General features: G+C 48.7%; 1 pseudogene; it reads left to right on the top strand.

Moving 5' to 3' along the window:
* Positions 1-20,918, top strand: part of LOC149869832 (syncytin-2-like) — a 31,702-nt pseudogene extending 10,784 nt beyond the window's left edge.
* Positions 20,919-21,398: the final 480 nt, after the last annotated feature.

The raw sequence follows: 21,398 nt of genomic DNA on the forward strand, positions 1-21,398 counted from the left end.
GGGGGTGGGGATGGAGACCAGTGTTGTGCCCTGCACCCTCCCCCTGCTGCTCCAATCCCCCCATTCCCCTCCTTGCTGCCGCTCTGGGTCTTGCTCTGCTCTCCCACCCCCTGCTGCTGCTCCCAGTCCTGCCCTTTTCCCCCTGCTGCTCTGGGTCCAGCCCCACTCCACATGCAAGGGGGCATGGCCTCAGGGTCTGGCACAGGGAGCAGCCATGGTGTGGGGACTGGCCCTGGGATGTGGTGCAGGGCATGTGCGGGGGGCATGGCACATGGCTGGGAGGATGGCACATGGTTGCGGGGCAGGACGTGCCATGGGGAGTGGCCCCAGGGTGCACGGGGGTGTGTGGCAAATGGCTGCACAGGGGGTTGGCGCATGGCCACGTGGCATGGCATGGGAGAGCAGCCATGGCAGGGAGAGCAGCTGCCACCTGTGGCAGCATGGTGTGGAGCCCTGTGGTGTGGCACAAGCCATGCTGGGAGGCGTTGCGTAAGGTTGCATGGGGCGGGGGGTGTCACATGGCCACATGGCATGGCATGGTGAGCGCCTACTGGCTTTTGCTGTGTGACATGGGGAATGGCCCCAGGGTACGGTACAGAGCATGCAGGGTGCATGGCGTGCAGGGGGAGGTGAGCGGCCATGGGGCATAGCACAGGGAGTGGCCATAGTGGGAGGACATCTGTTGGCTGCGGCCTTACGGCATGGCGCTTGGCTCTGGGGTGTGGCATAGGGTGCGTGGGGGGAACATGGCATGTGGATGTGTGGCAAGGGGTGCGCATGGCATAGGGAGTGGCCAAGGTGGGGGAGCGCCCACCAGCTGCAACCAGTTCCCTCAGCCTCTCCTCACCAGTCATGTCCCCCAGCCCCCCAACTATTTTTGTTACCCTCTGCTGGACTCTCTCCAATTTGTCCACACCCTTTCTGTAGTGGAGGTCCAAAACTGGACACAGGACTCCAGATGTGGCCTCCCCAGGGCCAAATAGAGGGGAAAAATCACTTCCCTCCATCTGCTGGCAACGCCCCTCCCAGTGCAGCCCAGGGTGCCGGTAGCCTTCTTGGCAACAAGGGCATACTGCTGGTTCCTGTTCAGCTTCTTGTCCACTGTCACCCCCAGGTCCTTTGCTGCAGAGCTGCTACTTAGCCAGGTGGTCCCCAGCCTGCACCGGTGCAGGGGATTGTTTCATCCTAAGTGCAACATTTTGCACTTGTCCTTATTGAACCACATGAGATTTCTTTAGGTCCAGTCTTTCAATTTGTCTAGGTCTCTCTGAATCATAGCCCTACCCCACAGTGTGTCTACTACTCCGCCCAGCTTGGTGTCATCTGCAAATTTGCTGGGGATGTGCTCTAGTCTAGGCCATCTTGCAGGTCATTGATGAAGACATTGAACAAAACGGGCCCTAGGACCAACCCCTGGGGCACGCCACTTGATACCGGCTGCCAACTAGACACTGAGCCATTGATTACTACCCCCTGAGCCTGACAATTCAGCCAGTTTTCTGTCCACCTTCCAGTCCATTCATCCAACTTGCACTTTCTTAATTTGCTTTCAAGAACGCTGTGGGAGACTGTACCAAAAGCCCTGCTAAAGTCAAGGTATATCAAGTGCACTGCTGTCCCCGGATCCACAAGCCAGTCATCTCATCAAAGAAAGCAATCAGGCAAACCCATGCTGACTGTTCCTAATCATCTTCTTCTCCTCCAAGTGTTTAGAAATGGATTGAGGATCTGCTCCATGATTTTTCCAGGGATCAAGATGAGACTGGCTGGATTCTCCTTTTTCCCTTTCTTAAAGATGGGCGCTATGTTTGCCCTTTTCCAGTTGTCTGGGACCTCTCCCGATGGCCATGAGTTTTCAAAGATGATGCCAATGGCTCTGCAATGACATTTCTCAACTCTCTCAGGTGCATCCTATCCAGCCCCATGGACTTGTACAGGTCCATCTTTTTAAAATAGTCCCTAACCTGTTCTTTTGCTACTGTCGGCTGCTCACCTTCTCCTGAAACTGTGCTGCCTGGTGCAGTAATCTGGGAGCTGACCTTGCCCATGAAGAGTGAGGTGAAAAAAACACTTCAGCCTTTTCTGCATTGCCTGTCACCACGTTGCCTCCCCCGTTCAGGAAGGGACCCACACTTTCCCTGATCCTCCTCTTGTTGCTGACTTGTAGGAACACTTCTTGTTACCCTTCACGTCCCTTGCTAGCTGCATATCCAATTGCACTTTGGCCTTCCTCGCTTCATCCCTGTACATCCAAGCAATATTCTTATACTCCTCCCTAGTTGTTTGTCCAAGTTTCCACTTCTTGCAAGCTTTTTTTTTTTCTGTTTTAACTCACTGAAGAGTTCCCAGTAGCTTTAGCCTAACCTGCTATTTTTTGTTGTCTCCATGCCTCTGGCCTGCTGCTCCTACTCCTTGTCAATACTGCTCCACTCCCTCTTAGCTCCAGGCTCTGGCTCCAGAGCATCATAGGCTGAAAAACAAACTCTGCAATGTTACACCTCTTCAGAGGGAGACCATCCTAAACATCATCTCTGTTCTCTTCCTCTGTCCCTCAGAGGAGCAGAGATATTCCAGTCCCCACCTAAGTCCTCACCACAAAAGGTAAAACTCCAGAGCACATACCCTTTTTTTGACATGAGTTGGCGTACGGGTACTTCACCCCATCACTGTAGCCCATAGCACAGGGGAGGATGACCTCTGTCTGCAAACCTATCTGACACCATTTGCTTGGCCAGTCCTTATCACACATGGATATTTTAGTGCCTCCTCCATCTCCAGCGTCAAAACTTAATGGCCTTTTAACATTGCAAATAGCATACGAAAAAGCACTCAAATGAGAAGCAGCCTGCTCTTATTTACAGGTCTCAGTAGACACTCCCTCCTTCTGTCTATCTAGGTCTCAGGTTTCTTTGATCCATGAAGAGCCCGTCTACACCAGGCTCTCAGGCAGGAAAGCTCCATCCATCCACCTGCATGCACCAAGCCTGGACAAGAAGCCACTCCAGGTTGTGACACATGGCCACTTTTGCATGCAGAGTATAGTGATCATTGGGTTCGCTAAAGGCAGTCAGGTATCCAGGTTGTAGCTGTATTGGCCTACAGGCAAAAGGAATCAGACCGCGTGGCAGAGCTGATATCTTTTATTAGACCAACTAGATATTTGTAAAAAAAAATGTCTTTATTTGCAAGCTTGCAGGGACAATCACCCTTCTTCTGGCATAGGCAAATGCAAAGATTGCCAAATTTCTCCTAGGAGAAATGTGATAATTGCATTCACCTATGCCTGAAGAAGGGTGAGTGTGCCTGAAAGCCTGCAAATAAAGGAGTATTTTTTGCAAATATCTAGTTGGTCTAATACAAGATCTCACCTCTGCCACAAGGTCTGATTCCAGAAAGACAGTCAGGCGTGAGTAAGAAGAGCTAAGCAACAACCTTGTGTCGCAGAGCAGCAGACAAGTCTGTTTGGGTATGTACAAACATAACATTTAGACCATCCTAACTCAAATGGTGATCCTGATCTAAGTTAATTCACCTGAGTAGGTGAACTAACTTATCAGGAATGGGTTAGCCCAGCTATTAAATGTCTACACACATTTTGCAGCTCTGTGTGATACAGCATAGCCCTGGGGCTGGGAAAAAAATCAACCACTCTCTCCAGCCCCAAGGCTGCGTCCTTCCTAGCCTTCAACCCTGACCAGGCTACTTGTAACCTCCTGACCCCTCTGCCCCAGGATGGACAACATCCTCCAATCTCTGCCGCAGACCCACCAACTTCCCCCCAAACCCCGCCAGCCCCTCCCAATCCCACCTGCCCCGCCCTGCACCCCGAGTTACTTACACTGGGTTCCTCGCATGAAAACTTAAGCAAGCTGCGTAATCCAAAATTGGGTCTGGCAAACATTTGTATATATGTTTTTTTCTCTAACTACTCCCTGCCTGAAGGACAGTCTCCCAATTCCCAGCTCTTCTAGATTGGGGAGCACTTTTGAATTATAACTTGCATCACCTCATCTGGGACAATCCCAGCTGCACTGCTGCATTGCCAGGCTTGGCATGTGCAGGCATGAGCGTGTGGGCTGGGTGTGCTCAGGAGAGCACCAGGGACACGATATAGTCATGTTATGGGTGGAATTCGACTTCTTTTGGGGCATCTGAGTGGGCTTTTTCAGCCCCGACTCTGTGCTGTAGACTTGCAAGAACGTGTGCATAGATTGCCCAGGTCTAGTAGGCTGACCGGTCGTGTACACAGGTACCAGAGATCAAGTCTGGCATAAAGCCAAGGGGGAAAAGGCAAGATGGTTACAGCTTTGTGCTGGGAAGTCAGAGATACAGACTTAAATCTGCCTGGCTCAGGGAGGGCTATGTCTGGGTTTTCTCACTTTCTGGGCAAGTGCCCCAACCACTCAGCTACTGGGGCCAAAACATGGGACAGCTTGCCACCGCCGCCTCTACCCTCTTCCATCCAGTACTTGTAATTCATGGCCTCCTCAGTTATGTACGGACTCACCAGTGACTTCTCTATTTGCTAGAAGACTCATCCCCGTCTCAAGGACCTGCCACGGCAGAAGACTTGTGGGTTTTTTGGCCAGCTACATTGCTGTGACTGCATGCAGAATGGGCCCGTGTATGTCGCTGTGTAGCTGCCCAGGCAGCATGCAGCTTATCATAAATGCTCAGTGTATGCACACATGCTTGCATATCCACCCAGCAGGGGGAAAAACACCCATGCAAAAGTGTCAAAAACACACTTGTGTGATGAGAAGGCTGTCCTTGGATGTACAAAGGGAAAGCAAAATCCGCCTTGGTGGTCACAGGAATCGGCGTTAGTTGCTTTTTATGGGCTCCAGCCCACAGGTTTGCCCATATAAACGTGTGTGGGATTTCCAGGAGCATTCAGCACTGGACCAACTCTACTCCGAACAACATCAGAAACTTCCAGCAAGGCCAAGACGAAGCAACTGTGAAGTTCTCACCCTAGCTCTACCATGCTCCCCTGACAGATAAATAAAATGCAGTTTCAGATTAAATGTTGAGCAACGGCAGTACTTTGGAAACTTCTCATAAAACTTTATTCCCGATGCTTCAGAGTCATCCCCCAGTACCATTCCATTGAAGTCAAAGGCACATCGCCATGCATTCAGTCCAATCATGCAATACATTATTTCAGTTCTCTTGAATACTCTTTCTGAATGTATTTGACAGTGGAAGTTCCATTAAAATAAAAATAAAAGAGACACCAATTTTAACACAGATCAGAATGCATTATGATACATTAGAATAGGAAAGCTTTGTCGACTACAAAAGAGCTCAAAACAGATTGACCTTTTGATACATGACAAAAAGATTGTTGGAAATAGAGAGAGACAGCAATTCGGGAGTTATTAATTTAGGCTACACTACAACACTAAAATGGGCTGCATTATGGCAAGCACGGATTGCCACTGTGTCTCTGCATGAACCAGCTGAGTGGGTGTTATAAAAAGCTACTACCAAGGAAAAATATATATATGATACTTCACAATCAATGAAAAAAACACAAAAAAGAAAAAAAAAAACCTCTCCCAATTTTTAGATCAGAATTTTCTAAGCAACAAAAGCTGCGAAAATGAGTCAAGTTCACTCTTCAGTAGTCATGACAACACCTCCAAGTACTCTCGGTTTTGTGGAGAAGAAAAGGAAATACTGATCTAAGACACAAAGTTACAGATTTGTAACTATTGGGATGGCACAGACCCCGGGCATTCACCTTTCCGGCAGGATGGAAAGCATATATTGCACCACGCAAAGGAGGTGAGGAAGGAGCAACAATTTGGAAAGCTATAGAGTCCCCCAGGAAAACCTATTATATGGTTTGTTATGGTGATAGTATGGTCCACTGGTTAGGGCAGATGTGTTTGTCAGCTCAGAACATCTGGCCTCTAACGCCTTGCCGCCTGACTTTGGGCAAGCCACGTATTCCAACATGTATTTCATGTATTTCTCCCCTGGGATTTGCCAGAAGTAGACCCAAAAAGACTAATATGCTTCACCAGTCAGAAACCTATGGCTTTCCAACCACAGATCCCGAAACCCTGTTATCCTTCGAGTTTTGAGAGGCGGTGAAAGGTGATGGCTGAACTGTGACCTGCAGGAAGCGAGCGGAGCCCACCAGAAGAAAACGGTTCCAACTGGCAGATGACAAATGAAATGGACTCTCATCATGACCTCTATAAGGAGCCCAGATCCCAGTGCCGGACTCTGGATTCAGTGTTGGGGGCCCGGTGCCTAACTTGGAGATGCCCAGATCCTCCTTCTGACCTGTCCCCCCTTCTCATAATGGAGCCAGTATTGCTTCCTCCACATCTGGACTGCCATTAGGTCCTAAGAGATGGTCCTTGCCCTGAAAAGCTTACAAGCAGCTCGTCTCATCCGTTTACATTGCAAGACTCCCATCCTCAAGAGCTGCCTACCTTCCTTCGAGTCCAGTGGGAATCAGGTGTCAATATATATATATTATTAACATATTGTCTTGTGTACAACGTGCATCTTTTAAAAAAAAAATATCAGCTGCTGGAAATTAGAGTGTGCATGATATGTGAGAAATACAGCGAGAACAATTTTCAGCACTTACCAGGCTTGGAGGAGGCTTTGCTCTCTTGCTGCTGCTATGCAGTTATTATTACAAAGAAAGAGCTTTTTTTTCTTTATTCTGCCTTTCAAAAACAAGGTGCACGTCTTCTTCTGGGGTGCATTGTATGTGAGAAAATATGGTATTAAGTAAGTGTACAGCCACTAGTACCATGGGAATGTGACCTCTGTTATGGCTGTGACCTGGAAAATAGTCATTTTTCGACTGCTTGTTAATAAAGTCTGCAGACCACACAGTCTCCCCCTAGTCCTCCCCAATTTGCCTCTGCCCATGCCTTTGCCAAACCACACTTTGCTGCCTCTGCTTGCAAGCCACTCTGAGAAAGATGCTGCAGTCTGCCAGCTGAGCTGGGGCTGAAATGCCAGATTCCCGGGTTGCTTGGATTTTGACAAGCTGTGTCAGCAAATACTTCCTTTCCCTGTACATAAGAAACCTCCATGCTCCATGTGGGCTTTTGCACACAATGGATTAATAACGTTGCCTGAACCATACCTCTGGTAAGCGCTTTCCAGTGCTAAGTGGGTGACTGAATAGCACGGAGGTGCCAAATATATGGCCCCTGGGCTGGATTCATCCTGTGATCCAGTCAGTGGCTCGTGGACTGATCCCGCATGCTGCACGTGGCATGCAGAACTGGTCTGGCACGTGAGCTGGACTGGGTGCCACAGGCACTGCAAATAGCAGGGGGTGCCACAGATGCCAGGGTCGGAAGGGACCTCAAAGGATCATTGAGTCCGACCCCCTGCCAGTGGGAAGCAAAAGTGCTGGGATCATGCAACCCCAGCCAGGTGCTTGTGTAGTCTCCTCTTGAAGACCCCCGGGTAGGGGAGAGCACCACCGCCCTTGGATCCCGTTCCAGATTCTGGTAACCCTTGTCATGAAGAAGTTCTTTCTGATGTCTAGCCTAAATCTGCTCTCCACCAGCTTGTGGCCATTGTTTCTGGTTATTCCAAGGGGTGCCCTGGTAAACAGAGCATCTCCTATTCCCTGCTACCCCCCGATGAATTTGTATACTGCCACAAGATCACCTCGCAGCCTTCTCTTGCAGAGGTTGAAAAAGTCCAGGTCCCTCTGCCTTTCCTCATAAGGCCTTCCCTGCAGGGCTCTAACCATGAGTGGCTTCCTCTGCACCCTCTCAAGGTTGTCCACATCCTTCTTGAATTGCAGCGCCCAGAACTGGACGCAGTCCTCCAGCTGCGGCCTGGCCAGTGCTGCATAGAGGGGAAGCAAGACCTCCCTGGACCTGTTCGTGATATACCTACTAATGCATGACAAAGTGCGGTTAGCTCTGATAATTACTTTGTCACATTGATGACTCATATTCATCTTGGAGTTGACAACGACTCCGAGATCCCTTTCCACCACTGTGCTGCTGAGGAGGTCCTCCCCCAGCTGGTAAGTGCCTTGGTGAGTCTTTTTACCCACATGCAGCACTTTGCACATATCTTTGTTGAACTGCATCCTGTTTCGTTCTGCCCATTTTTCCAACCTGTCGAGATCTGCCTGTATCCATTCCCTACCTTCTGGTGTGTTAACTTTGCCCATAATTTCTATCATCTGTGAACTTGGTGAGGGTACTCTCTGTACCCTTGTCCGAGTCACCGATGAAGACATTGAATAGCACTGGTCCAAACACTGAGTCTTGGGTGACCCCACTGCCCACATCTTTCAAAGTCGATACCGACCCATCCACCACCATGACCCTTAAGCCAATTTGCCACCTACCTGACTGCATAGTTGTCTATAGTATAGCCGTTCAACTTGTTTATAAGAATCGGATGGGATACCGTGTCAAAGGCCTTCTTAAAGTCCAAGTAGAAGACATCTACCTCAACTCCAGCATCTAAGCTCCTAGTGACCTGGTCATAGAAATAAACAAGATTAGTCAGGCAGGATCGACCTGCTATGAACCCGTGCTGGTTGCCATTCAGCATAATATTACCCGCTGGACTCCTACAAAGGTGATCCTTGATAATTTTTCCAAAGATTTTCCCATAAGGCTCCCAGCCCTGAGTGCTGCCTTTGGTACATGGTCCTGATCCAGCCCACAGAGCAGGCCAGTGACCCTCATCCTCAGGGCTGGATGAGTTTGATACCCCAGGAGTAGCACAACCCTTCTAAGGCTTGTGCTTGCAGTGTACAGATATTCCCAGCTATGTGGGGTATTAAAGTTAAGGGGTGCATGGGAGAAGTTTAAAAGGGACCTGCTGAGGTTCACAGCTCCCAATCTGAGATACAAGGGGTGACTGAGGGGAGGTATTTGCTTACAAAGCCTACAGTAACTTTATGCAATGCAAGGCAATTCAAGTAGGTGGACCAGTCCAGGGGTCTGCAACCTATGGCCTATGGGCTGAATCCAGCCTGGAAAGAGATTGAATCTGGCCTGTGAAGATCCAGACTGGCCCAGAAAGCATGGGGGAGTCAGAGATGCACTGTGCCACCCACCCCTTTAGTTCCCCATCCCTCCACAGTCCTTCCTGCTGTTACTTCATGCCTGCGCTTATCCTCACTGAAGAATCTGCCCTTTTCCATTACCATTGGGAATGGAGATCAGTGGTGAGGGGATGTGCAAGCAGCTTGGGCACTCCAACCCTACTTCTCTATGAGTAGCCTGGGGCTTAGAGTGGGTCAGAAGAGGTGGCTTGTGGTGGCAGAAAATTGCTGAACCCTGCTTTAGTCAAAGAAATAGGAGCTAGGTTTTGAGAGATGGTGTGGCCAGACAACTGGATTAGGAGTTAGGGGATACTGGTTTTATTCCCAGCTCTGTCACTGCCTGGTTGGGTGACCTAGGGCAGGTCAGTTCACCTGTCTGCAAGATGTGAATAATGATAGGCGGCCTCCTTTGTAATGGGCTGAGATGATGATTGTGGACAGGATCTTTTGACAGTCGGGCTTACGCAGATCACGCTCGCTTTAAAGGTCAGGCTTAATTTTATTAATAAGGTTTAAACAAAACAAAATCAACTATGCTGGGTGCACCAGTGAGCACCCACTCACACTGGTGTTGTATCTCCGGGAAGGGTCGCCGGGATCAGGCGGGTCTGGTGTCCTTCCCTCCGGCTGGCCAGGCCGAAGGTCGCTCCGTGTCGATTCAATCCGTAGGGTACGTTCCGCCGGGCGCGCAAAGACCCCAAAGTTCACAGCGCGATGATTTTTATACTCGCTGTGATGCAGGGTGGTCTAATTATATGTGGTGCTTTCTCATTGGCCCGGGGTGGTGACCGTCACATTATTGACAAGCCCTGGACTTCCCCCTGAGAGACCCCGTGCGGAAAATTCCAGCCGCATGCTGCTTCCACGCTGCAGCCCCAGAGTCTCCCATCCACCCAGCACTTGTTACATAAACACCAAACACATGCGAACATGGCCACCTATAGCACTTAGCAAGTGCAAAATAATTACAACAATGATGAAATCGGCTACCGCAGTATGAGTGACAGAATGATAGAAAAGAAGGGCGGGAAGGGACCTCAGGAGGTCACATCTAGTGCTACTCCCTGGTCAAAGCAGAATCATCCCCAACTAGAATAGCCCAAATTATTGACATAAGACAAGTGGTAGATCTAGAGGGGATTTACTGGTGCACTTGTGCCCTCCTCCACTTTGATTCCTGCTCCGTTCAAAGTTTAAAACCACCTGCCCAGCAGCAGTGGTAGCATTTCTATTCAGGCAGTGCTGAGGGAGTTACTTGACTTCATGGCTTATTATAATCTACCAGACCCCTCTAAACAGAACCAGCCCTGGACTTCAAGAGGGCAGATTTCAATGAGGTAAGGAGACTAATTGGGGAGGCACTGAGGTCCCAGAGGGGTAGGGAGCTGGGAGTCCAGGAAGAGTAGTTGCTCCTTAAGGAGACGATCCTCCAAGCCCAAAGGGTGACAATCCCCATGTGGATCAAAGGGGCAGGAGTGCTCAAAAGCCCCCATGGCTCACCAGAAGCCATGAACATCTCAAAGCTAAAAAGGAGGTGTACACCCAATGGAAAGGAGGGGCTATCACCAGGGAGTACCATACCTCCATTGCCCAAGACTGTAGGAGGGCTGTTAGGAAGGACAAGGGGGAACTGGGACTAGCAACCCGGATAAAGGACAAGAAGTCCTTTTTTTAAATACATAGGGGGTAAAAAGAAGGTACCGGGTAACGTGGGGCTTCTGCAGGACACGCTAGGAAATCTGGGGGTCACACCAGACGACAAAGCTAACCTCTTTAATAATTTCTTGGCCTCCATCTTTTTGAGCAGGGATTGGGGCATCCCTCCCACTGGGATCCCCAACGGACCCAGGGGAGGCACTGCCAGGCCCAGGGTCAGTGAGGATCTAGTCGGGGAACTTCTGGAGGGACTGGACGTGTTCAGATCAGCAGGTCCTGATGATCTCCACCCCAGAGTGCTGAGGGAATTAGCAGAGGTCATTGTGGGACTGTTGGCACACAATATTTCTGGACTTTAGGAAGGCCTTCAACACTTTCACCCCATTCTCATTAAGAAATTAGGCGACTGTGGTATCAATGCCTACACAGTCAGATGGGTCACCGACTGGCTGGAGGGCTGCACCCAGAGAGTGGTGGTGGATGGGTCATTTTCAACCTGGAGGGATGTGGGCAGTGGGGTCCCCCAGGGCTCGGTCCTCGGGCCCGCACTGTTCAGCATCTTCATCAGCGACTTGGACGAGGGGGTAAATAGCACCCTGTTCAAATTTGCTGATGACACTAAGATGTGGGGGGATGTGGGCATGCTAGACAGGAGGAATAGGCTGCAATCGGACCTAGACAGGTTACAGGGGTGGGCGGATGAGAGCAGGATGGGATTCAGCACTGACAAGTGCAAGGTGCTGCACCTGGGGAGGAACAACCGGCTCCATACCTACAGGCTGGGGAACTCCCTTCTCGTCAGGGCAGAGGCAGAAAAGGATCTTGGAGTCATCATTGACTCCAAGATGAACGTGGGCCGGCAGTGTGGGGACGCGGTCAGGAAGGCCAACCGCACCTTGGCATGCATCCACAGATGCATCTCGAGCAGGTCCAGGGAGGCGATCCTCCCCCTCTGTGCGGCACTGGTCAGGCCGCAGCCGGAGGACTGCATCCAGGTCTGGGCGCCGCACTGCAGGAGGGATGTGGACAGCATGGAGAGGGGCCAGAGGAGGCCACTCACATGATCCGGGGGCAGCAGGGCAGGCCCTACGAGGAGAGGCGACGGGACCTGAACCTGTTCAGCCTCCACAAGAGAAGGCTGAGGGGGATCTAGTGGCCTGTTATAAACTAGTCAGGGGGGACCAGCAGGCACCGGGGGAGTCCCTGTTCCCCCGAGCACCGCCAGGAGTGACCAGGAATAACGGTCACAAGCTGGCAGGGGGGAGATTCAGGCTAGACATCAGGAGGCGCGACTTCACGGTCAGGGCGGCTAGGGTCTGGAACCAGCTTCCAAGAAAAGTGGTGCTGGCTTCTACCCTGGGGGGCTTCAGAAAGAGGCCAGGCAATCACCTTGCTGTGGTCATTTGACCCCAGTACTCTTTCCTGCCATCACAGGGGGTCGGACTTGATGAACTGCTCAGGTCCCTTCCAACCCTATCAACTATGAAACTATGCAACAATACAATCCTGGGCCCCTAGAGCATTAGCAAAGTTTCTAGCTTAACTGGAGGAAAAAATGTGTTGTTTTTTGTATGTGCTGATGCACCTCACTGTCTGCACTCCCCTTTTCCGAAGCTCTAGATCTGCCCATGCTTAGGATGATGCTGTTGTATCCATTCAGCACCTTGTTTCCTAAAGAATTCAGGAGGGTTTTAGAAATTCAACTCCAGTCCTCGTATCAAGCTTAGCTCGACCTACGAGTCAAGTGACTTTTCATCTGTAGGAGGAAAAACTGAATAATGGCATCAGGTTCAGTCGTACCCTGCTGTGACTCTTCTCAATGGGAGAGCTTCTGTAAACTGTAGGTGTCTGCTGCTAACAAGAGCTGTGATGAAACCACGGTTTTCTTTGCCTGGGCAAATTCTGCTATTTTCAAATTTCTCTTAGTTCTCCAGTGCAGTAAAATATCACATATCAAGGTTTTCACTAAAAAAAATATTTATGGTTCATATGGATGGAAACATGCCATCACCATAAACCTGAGAAATGATATATTTCAATGTGGCATTTTTAAATGTTTAAGCTAGATGAGCTTCTGAACCAACAGCTGTCTGGAAACAAAACTCATCAAAATAGTCCTGAAATGTTGAAGCGGTATGCTTCAATGTTGCTGAAACACTTCACTTTAATGGTTTCCTTCAGCTGAATTGCATTTCTGTATCCGACACATGCCCATAGAACATTTGATTGCAAGAAAATGGCATTTTTCAACATTGGCTGGGGTGCGGGATGGGAATGATGCATCCCGTGAACTATTTTTCTAACAAATCTACTGGCGACTTTTTAATGCTGGCCCATGGGCTGCTATTAAATGTGTAATTTTCTCCTCTCTGAAGACTATGACAGTTCTGCCGGTAAGTTTAATTGGCTTTGTACAGATTCCAGTCTTTTGCCCTAAAACAGTCAGAAAGGCTGTCATTACCATATCTGGCATATGAAGATAAGTAAAGGAAAAAAAAAATTATTTGGTACTTTATAAGCAACTTGCGCTATGAGACTGATATGGATAAATACACTAGACTCCCCACCCCCGCGTGGTAATACACGATGTTTTATGTTCCTCATTTCTGTAGGATTCAGCCTCACTAAGAGCAGCAAGGTCGAAAGCACATTTTCAAAGGAGGAAAAGCTAGCATCCTTGAACGCCTCCAACGACAGCCAGGGTCACACCAAGTGCACTCTTTTCAAAGGAATTACTAACAGCAGCTCGTCCAACGAGCTCCTTGAAGTAGCTCTGTCCTCGATGCGGCATGTATGCGTGCACGCCGGGTGTCTCCAATCGCACACACTAATTGAATTGTCGTGGGGCTAATTAGCTGACCTGCTGGCATTTTGGGAGTCTGTTTAATGAGCCCGGGTTACTGCAGACCAGCCCGAGCTATGTGAAACAGTGTGATAAATAGCTCCACTGCAGATGGGTTCATTGCTATGGAGAGCTTTCCCCGCTTCCTGTTTTCTCACTAGCGGCGCGAACACGATGAGCTGCAGGGCTCATCCAGAGTTTCACAACAGCTGGATCTGGCCTGAGGAGCGACTGCTCCATACTCCAAGCTAGCACGAGCACTGAGCACCATTTGTGCGGCTCATGGTGCAACGAGGCCCCGAGTTTCACTGCTCCTTGCTGAGCTTGCCACAAGCAGGCCGCGGGGATGAACGACCGCTTTTCCGTCATGGACTGGAGACCTTCCCCCAGCCTCACGTGCAGACTGCAAGGACGTAAACGAAAAGGGAATTTATTTCTCTTGGCCTTTCATCTTCCTTCCATGGGATGCTGCCTGCTGGGATGGGAATTGTTAAAATAACAACATGACTTTTCTGAACTTGGAGCACTTTAGGGACAGCCGGATAGGAGCTGGCATACCTGGTCAAATCAGAGGGCCTATTGTCTAATGGGACAACTGAAAGGGCGGTGCAAACAAACTCATGTGCGAGTATAAAAATCTGACCACTGGGAATTTTTTTTCCTGATCTCAGAGAGCACGTGGCTGATTAACTTGCCCCATTGAAGCCCAAAAGGTCTAACACTGACTTTGGTGGGAGCAGGCGGAGGAGTAGAAAGGGCTAATATTGAACTCTTTCTTAGTATTCATTTTTTTTATCCTACCTTATAGGACTCTGGACAGTCTGACTGCTGACAGACATGAAGGAAAAAATAATCCCCAGGTTTTACCGGAAGAGGCAGCACATTATTAGTTCGACCTGGCTCCGCAATGTCTGCATAGATCGCATGCTTCAGTGGGACTTTTTTGTGCTTTTATCTAAAGCTGATTCAATCCACTAGTAGATAAATATGTCAAAAAAGCCCTGCTGAAGCAGCCGATCTATACGGATGTTGGACGAGCCGGGTCAAATACGATGCCTCTTTTGGGCATGAGCTGCACTCAGCATCGGGATGTGCTGAGTTTAAAGTAAAGCACTGGTTTTTTTTTATTTTCACATCCATAAGCAGCCTCTCTCCATATAATTGAAGTCTTAATTCCCCAAGTCCCTCTAAGGGTTTGGTTTCAGTCCCCTGCGGCCATGAGTTCCATGGATTAAATATCCACTTGGTTTTTAAGTATCTTGAAACTGGTTGCCCACCAATTATACTGAACATCTTGAACAAGAGGAGGAACCGGGAGCCTTTTCATTCACACTTTCTCCGCGCCATTTGTTATTTTGATTCCCTCTCTCAACCTGTTCCCTACACACCAAGCAAGTCTCATTGTCACTCTCGCCCCTCGCACGCAAGCTTGCCAAAGTCGTCGGGAACTTCTGTTTGTCATCGCTGGACCACGTGATTTGGCTGAAAAACCTCATTTGAATATTGGTTTTTTGTTGTTTTTTTCCCTGAGCATGCTACTCAGACTATATTGAGTCAGGTTGAAAGCAGCTCACTGTGTACTAACTTGCTGCTAATTATATTCAGAAGCTATAATTTACTCCAATGAAGAGGAATACACCGGAGTCTGAGAGCTGGCTTTTGCAAATGGCAGCTCCCACCCAGGGTTGTTTTTCCCTTGGTTGTTTGTAGCAATGTGATAGAACAAGGGGATTGATGAGACATCCAGCCAGCCAGGAATATAGGAGCCGGACAAGCAAGCGTAGGACTTACCAACCAATTCCCAGATATGGAAACCCACAACGGACATCCATGTATGACGGGGGCAAGCAGCAACTGCACTAACCCCTTGAGCCACCCTTCACCCTGTTGCCACTGCTGCTGGGTTTGGATCCAGCCAGCGAGGCTTCTTGCAGGCTGGGCCTGGTGCGTGAGGAGCCCCAGGGTCCAGATCTGGCCGGGTTTGAAATCCCCGTGGCAGAACACTCATTTTCTGACTGTGGGATTACAGGCCAAAGGAAACACAGGTCAGGTCATTCTTGATTTGAGGCCAAAAAGAGCTAGGACTCTTCAGTTTGGAAAAGGGAAAGCTGAGGGGAGATACAATATAAAATCAGGACTCATGGTAGAGGTTGTAGCTTTTATTAGACCAACTACATTTTTGCAAAAAAAAAATTCTTTAATTGCAAAGAAATTTTTTTTGCAAAAATCTAGTTGGTCTAATAGAAAATCTCACCTTTACCACGAGTCCTGATGGCTTTTGCCTCTAGACCCATACAGCTACCACCTGGCTACCTATAAAATCATGAAGAGTGCCGACAAAGCAAATAGGGAACTGCTATTCGCCAAGTCCCAAACACTAGAACCAGGGGGCACCCACTGAAAAGGCCAGGAGACACGGCTAAAACAAACAAGAGAAAGTGGCTTTTCTTGCAGCGCAGCGTTACCTTGTGGAACTCATTGCCACAGGAGGTGGCAGAAGCAGGTAGCATAGCCAAGCTCAAAAAGACAAATTCATGGATGACAGCCCCATTAACAGCTATTAAACAGTACAGTGGAGGACATCTCTCTAACCAGTGATGGTGGCTGCCTGGAAGGTATGACAAAAAAGACGGCTCTCTAGATCTACCCTGTTCATACACTCTCCCTCTAAAGCAGCTACAGCTGCTACTGTCAGAGGCAGGATGCTGGGCTAGGCAGACCATTGGTCTGACCTGATGTGGCATTGCTTACCTTCTTATGTAAGCAGTTATTGAAAAGGGCAAAAAAGCCTTGAGAAAGATGCTGTCTGGTTTAGGAGCAGTCACCTAGCAGGGAAAAGAAGACCCTAATGCAAGCCAGAGAAGGGGATAGTGCCTAACAAAGCCCTAGTAACAGAGCTGCCTCTGTAGTGTGATCTTAAAATGGTTCAACAGGGCATCAGGTGCATCGTGTTCAAACCTGTCCTCCAAAATGTTTCACTTAACACAGCTTCTTGGCGGTAGTAGAAAATGAGAGCAGATCATTTTTTCTGGATGGATGGCAAAGAATGGGTTATTGTTCAAGAGGGATGAGAAAAGAAAATGCCTTGTGCCTTGCTTTGAGAAACTAGTGAAAGTGTAGAAGGGACGGCTTGAAAAGAGCCTGGGATGTGAAGGTCACGTGCTCTGCCCTACCCGTGATCTTGCTCTTAGAAATGCAGCTTTACAAGCCTGGCCCACAGCATCTCCCCTCTGCAGTTCCCATAGCCCTTAACAAACAGAAATGAAGCCTCGAGCCTTTCAGCCTCGAAAACATCCTTGTGAAATAACAGCACCATGCCGAAGCTGGGTAAAATGGAGAGGGAGAAAGGATAAGGAAAGGAAATTGGCTGTGTTGTTCCAAGTGGTGTGACAGCCTCTGTTAGCATAACACCAGCCTACGCAGCAACCACTTACTTCATTGCCTCGGCGAAGGGAATATGTGCATTGCCCAGAGGTTTCCAGCAGGGACCCAGTTCGGCTGAGAGCTGTACAAGCATAGAGACAGTCAGCGTTTCAAGCAGTCGGCAAGGCAGAACGATTCAAGGACTTGATGCTCTAACTAGGAAATAGGAGTCACGAGGGGTGGGATTGCATTTCACCAAGTGGGCGACCGAAGTGCAGCGTGCAATCTTCTCCGCGTTACCCAGCTAATGTGCAGGAGTGGCTCCATTAGTCCTCCGCTATAGGAACACGGAGACGTCTGCCCGTCTCTGCTCCCGCAATAGGGGCACATATGGACCCAGACGGGATGACAGAATCGCTCCTATACTTTAACCATGTAACTCCGAGTTACACGATTAATTTGTAGGAGTCTTCCCTTGGTTGCACTTTGGCAGCAAAACAAAATTTTGCTTCCATTCCATGACTTTTCCCCCAGTCCATAGAAGTTCATGCAACCTCAAAAAAACTTTCCAGTCCCACAGCTCAAGTCCTTTCAGACTTGATCCAAAGGTCAGAGCGATCCCCTTCCCTTAGAAGAGCCAATAGCCCGATACCGAGGGCTCACCTGAATGCGAGAGACATGGGTTCAGCTATTTGCTCCACATGCAACAAAGCAGGGACCTGAACGTCAGCCACTTACGCTCTAAATAACCAAACTATTGGCTATTCTGGAGGAACAAGCCTTGCACTCTTGCTTGGATTCCCAACTTCCACACCTATCCAAATAAGTTCGCAGCTCCCATAAAAGACTTGGTTTCCAGGAACTGGTATTTTCTACCAAAAAAACCCTTCACTGGAAAATTCTCCACCAGCTCAAGATACAGATAGAGAGCAGAGAGTAGAGGAGTGCCAGGTAACAACCAGGCACTTATGGCAAGTGCAATGAGAACAGCAGTCACCACCCACCCCCCACTGTCTAATCATCGCTGACGCCAAGTGTTTTGCAAGCGCTATGGGAGTGGGTGAGAGTTTTGTGGCTATTTATAAGGCGCATCTGAAAGAACAGGGGCAGGTGCGAGGATTTCACAGATGGCCAAGGAAAATGGGTAGCAGTTCAGGAGTGGAAGTGGGGCCGGTAAATAGGGCAGTGCTGGGCCTGCTGGCATTTCACATGTCATGCAAGGATAAGAGGGAAGTCAATGGAGGGATAAGGGCAGTTTGTCTTTGATAGAAGAGGAAACTTGGATAGTTTCTCAAAACAAGGCACAAGGCATTTTCTTTTCTCATCCCTCTTGAATGATTACCCCTTCCTTCATTCTTTGCCATCCATGGAGAGAAAACAGATCTGCTCTCATTTTCTACTACCCCCCAGAAGCTGCGTTAAAAGAAACATTTTGGAGGATAGGTTTGAACACGATGCACCTGATGCCCTGCTGAACTGCACCCCATTATAGGATCACAGGACCTCCCACGGTCATCTAGTCCAGCCCCTGCTCTAGGCAGGACCAGCACTGACCAAGCCAGCCCAGCCAAATGTTCATCCAACCTGGTCTTGAAAACTTCCAAGGATGGCAATGCCACAGCTTCTCTTGTTGCCTGTTCCAATGCCTGACCACCCTCATGGTTAGAAAGTTCCTCCTAATCTTCAGCCTAAATTTCCTCTGTTGCAGCTTCAGGCCATTGATCATAGCCCAGGACTAGGATCAGCCCATCCCCATCCTCTCTGTAACTGTGCTCCAGGTATTTGAAGACAGGTATGAAATCCTCCCGCAGTCTTCCCTTCTCCAGACTAAATAATCCTAGTTCTTTCAATCTTTCCTCATAAGTCTCGCATCCCATGTCCCTAATCATTTTTGTTGTCCTGCACTGGACTCTTTCCAAACTGTCCATCTCTTTCTTGATGTGTGGGGCCCAAAACTAAATACAGCGGAAGAATCGCTCCCTTGATTTGCAAATGATTCCCATTCATTCAACCCAGGATGATGGGTGACATTTTAAGCAACTAGAGCATACTGTTGGCTCATACTCATCTTACGGTATGCCGTAACCCCCTGGTTATGGTGGACCTAGCCAGTCATTTCCCAGTCTGGATTTGTGCATGCAGTTATTCAACCCCAAATATAGGACTTTGCATCGTTCTTGCTGAATCTCATCTTGTTGATTGTGGCCCATTTCTCCAGTCTATCCAGGTCATTCTTGATCCTTGTCCTATCCTCCAGAGCATCTGCAACTGCACCCAACTGGGTGTTGCCTGCATAGTTGCTAAGCGTGCACTTGATCCCATCATCTAAATCATTAGTGAAGATTTAAGCAGTACAGGACCCAAGACAGCCCCCTGGGGAACCCCAGTGGATTTCTCCTCTCAATTAGACATTGCACCATTGATGATGACTAATCACTGAATACTCTTTGACTACTCTCTGCTACCAAAGTGGAGAAAGCCTGGGCCTATGCCTATGACCCTCTATCTCATTTCTCATGGGGGCTGATGAAAAGCATATGGAAAGACTCCTGTCCATTGCAACAGGCTGCAATTCAGGCCTTGAATAACAACATCCATCGCTTATCCTTCCCTTGTGGCAATGGCACCAAAGCAAGAGCTGCAGCGACTCCATGATGATTGATGGCTGTCATCTGGAGATTGGAGTACCATGACTCCAAGAGACTAACAAGGGCTCCTTCCTTTGCCAGAAAGATGGGATGAATGCAATGCAGTGCTGTCCCTGGAAGGAAACAGAGGAAAGCATCCAAGGACAGTCTGCTGATGATCTGCATTTAAGAGCATGATCCATTTTGAAAGGAAGCAAGCAGTAGCTGTTACAGATTTGGGGATCTGAAGACTCTTCTCTTAGAGCGGTTGCTGACCCCAGAAGCATGGAGAGCACTTTGAGCTGGTGCTATGACCTGGGTATTACTCTAATTCTTAAGCCCCCTGAGGCTTTTCCATGATCCCCGGTCCTAAATATTGGCACTTGCAAGTTGTCTACAACATTCCTACCTCCAGATCCCCATCCCTGCCCCTTGTGATCTTAATGACTAGTATAGGCTAATGAGTAACGATATGGAAAGGAGCTGCTTTGGCATCAGAGTCCGTAGGTGATCTCAGATGCACTTGAATTGTGCTCACACCCCTCTGCAATAGCTATTAGTACCCAAACATGCAGCAGGGAGGGGGCAAATTGGGGCATGAGAGAGTTAGTGACCCACCTAAAATCGCAGCAAATCAGTTGCAGAACCTGGAACAGAATTTCTGAGTTAAGTCTCCTAAATATATGCACCATACGTCAGCCCACTCCACCGCCCCAAACATATGTTCAGTTTAAAATAAAGTAGCAAGGAATTCTCTCTCATTCATCGCTATCCCTTTAGCATCTTACAGAGAAATACAAGATATCCCACTTGAATGTTCCTGGAATTTCTTCTTGGGATCTCAAATGAGCAACTTTATGGGACAATATAAGTGGTGAGAAAACAAGTTATTGCACATTTATAAAGCTGAAGCAGCTTTAACAAGTGATGCAAGAAAGAAAAGTCAGAGTAAAAAGCTGGTTCAAAGTCTTCCATCAAAAAGCCTTTTTTTAATGGACAATCAAGGTTTGGCTAAACAGGGCTCCTCCCCCAAAAATATTTTCTTGGAAAGCTGAAATGTTCTATCAAAAGGGCTCATGCCTAAAAACTCCTTTTAGTGCTACTACTATTCTTCCAACATCAACTTCACTGGGCCGGTCATGTCACCTGGATGTCCGACTCCAATTTCCTGAAACAAGCTTTATTTTCCCAATTCAGTCAAGATGTATGCTCAAGAGGGGGGCAGAGAAAGCACTTCAAGGACATCCTCACGGCCAACTTGAAGAAATGCAACATCAGCATCAACCTGTGGGAGGTGATCACCCAGGACCGCCCCAACTGGAGGAAGAGCTTGCTGCAGGAATCTCAGTACTTTGAAACCTCACAGTGACAACAGGAGATGGAAACACGGGAGTCGCGGAAACAGCGTGTCGTGAACCAAACCAAGAAAGCAGAGCTACCCACCCCGCGTGGAAACCCTGAGCCACAACAAAGGCTGTCGATCTTAGATCGGCCGTGTCAACCATCTTGGAACCCAAGGTAAGGCAATTGTGGAGGACGACCATCTTCAACTGCAAGGGATTGCCAACGATGACTGCTATACTACGAGTATAGTAACTACTATTACTGTTAGCCTCTAAGGAAGTAGGCCATCACTTACAAAAGTCCATGCATTTCTGAATGAGTTAGTCTCTGAGGTGCCACCCTGCCCAGCATCCTGCCTACTATTACTGCTCCTACTGTTATTATCACTACTGCTACCATTTTTTGAATTGCTGCCGCAGTGTCTCCTGGAAATTGTAGATCGGACGCTTCACATCTTCATTCTTCTTTGTGTGCTGGATTCGCCAGCCAGACTACATTTCCCATG

Source organism: Crocodylus siamensis, chromosome 2 (assembly GCF_052110815.1).
Source record: "Crocodylus siamensis isolate JL-2025a chromosome 2, ASM5211081v1, whole genome shotgun sequence".
Classification (NCBI taxonomy): Eukaryota; Metazoa; Chordata; order Crocodylia; family Crocodylidae; genus Crocodylus; species Crocodylus siamensis.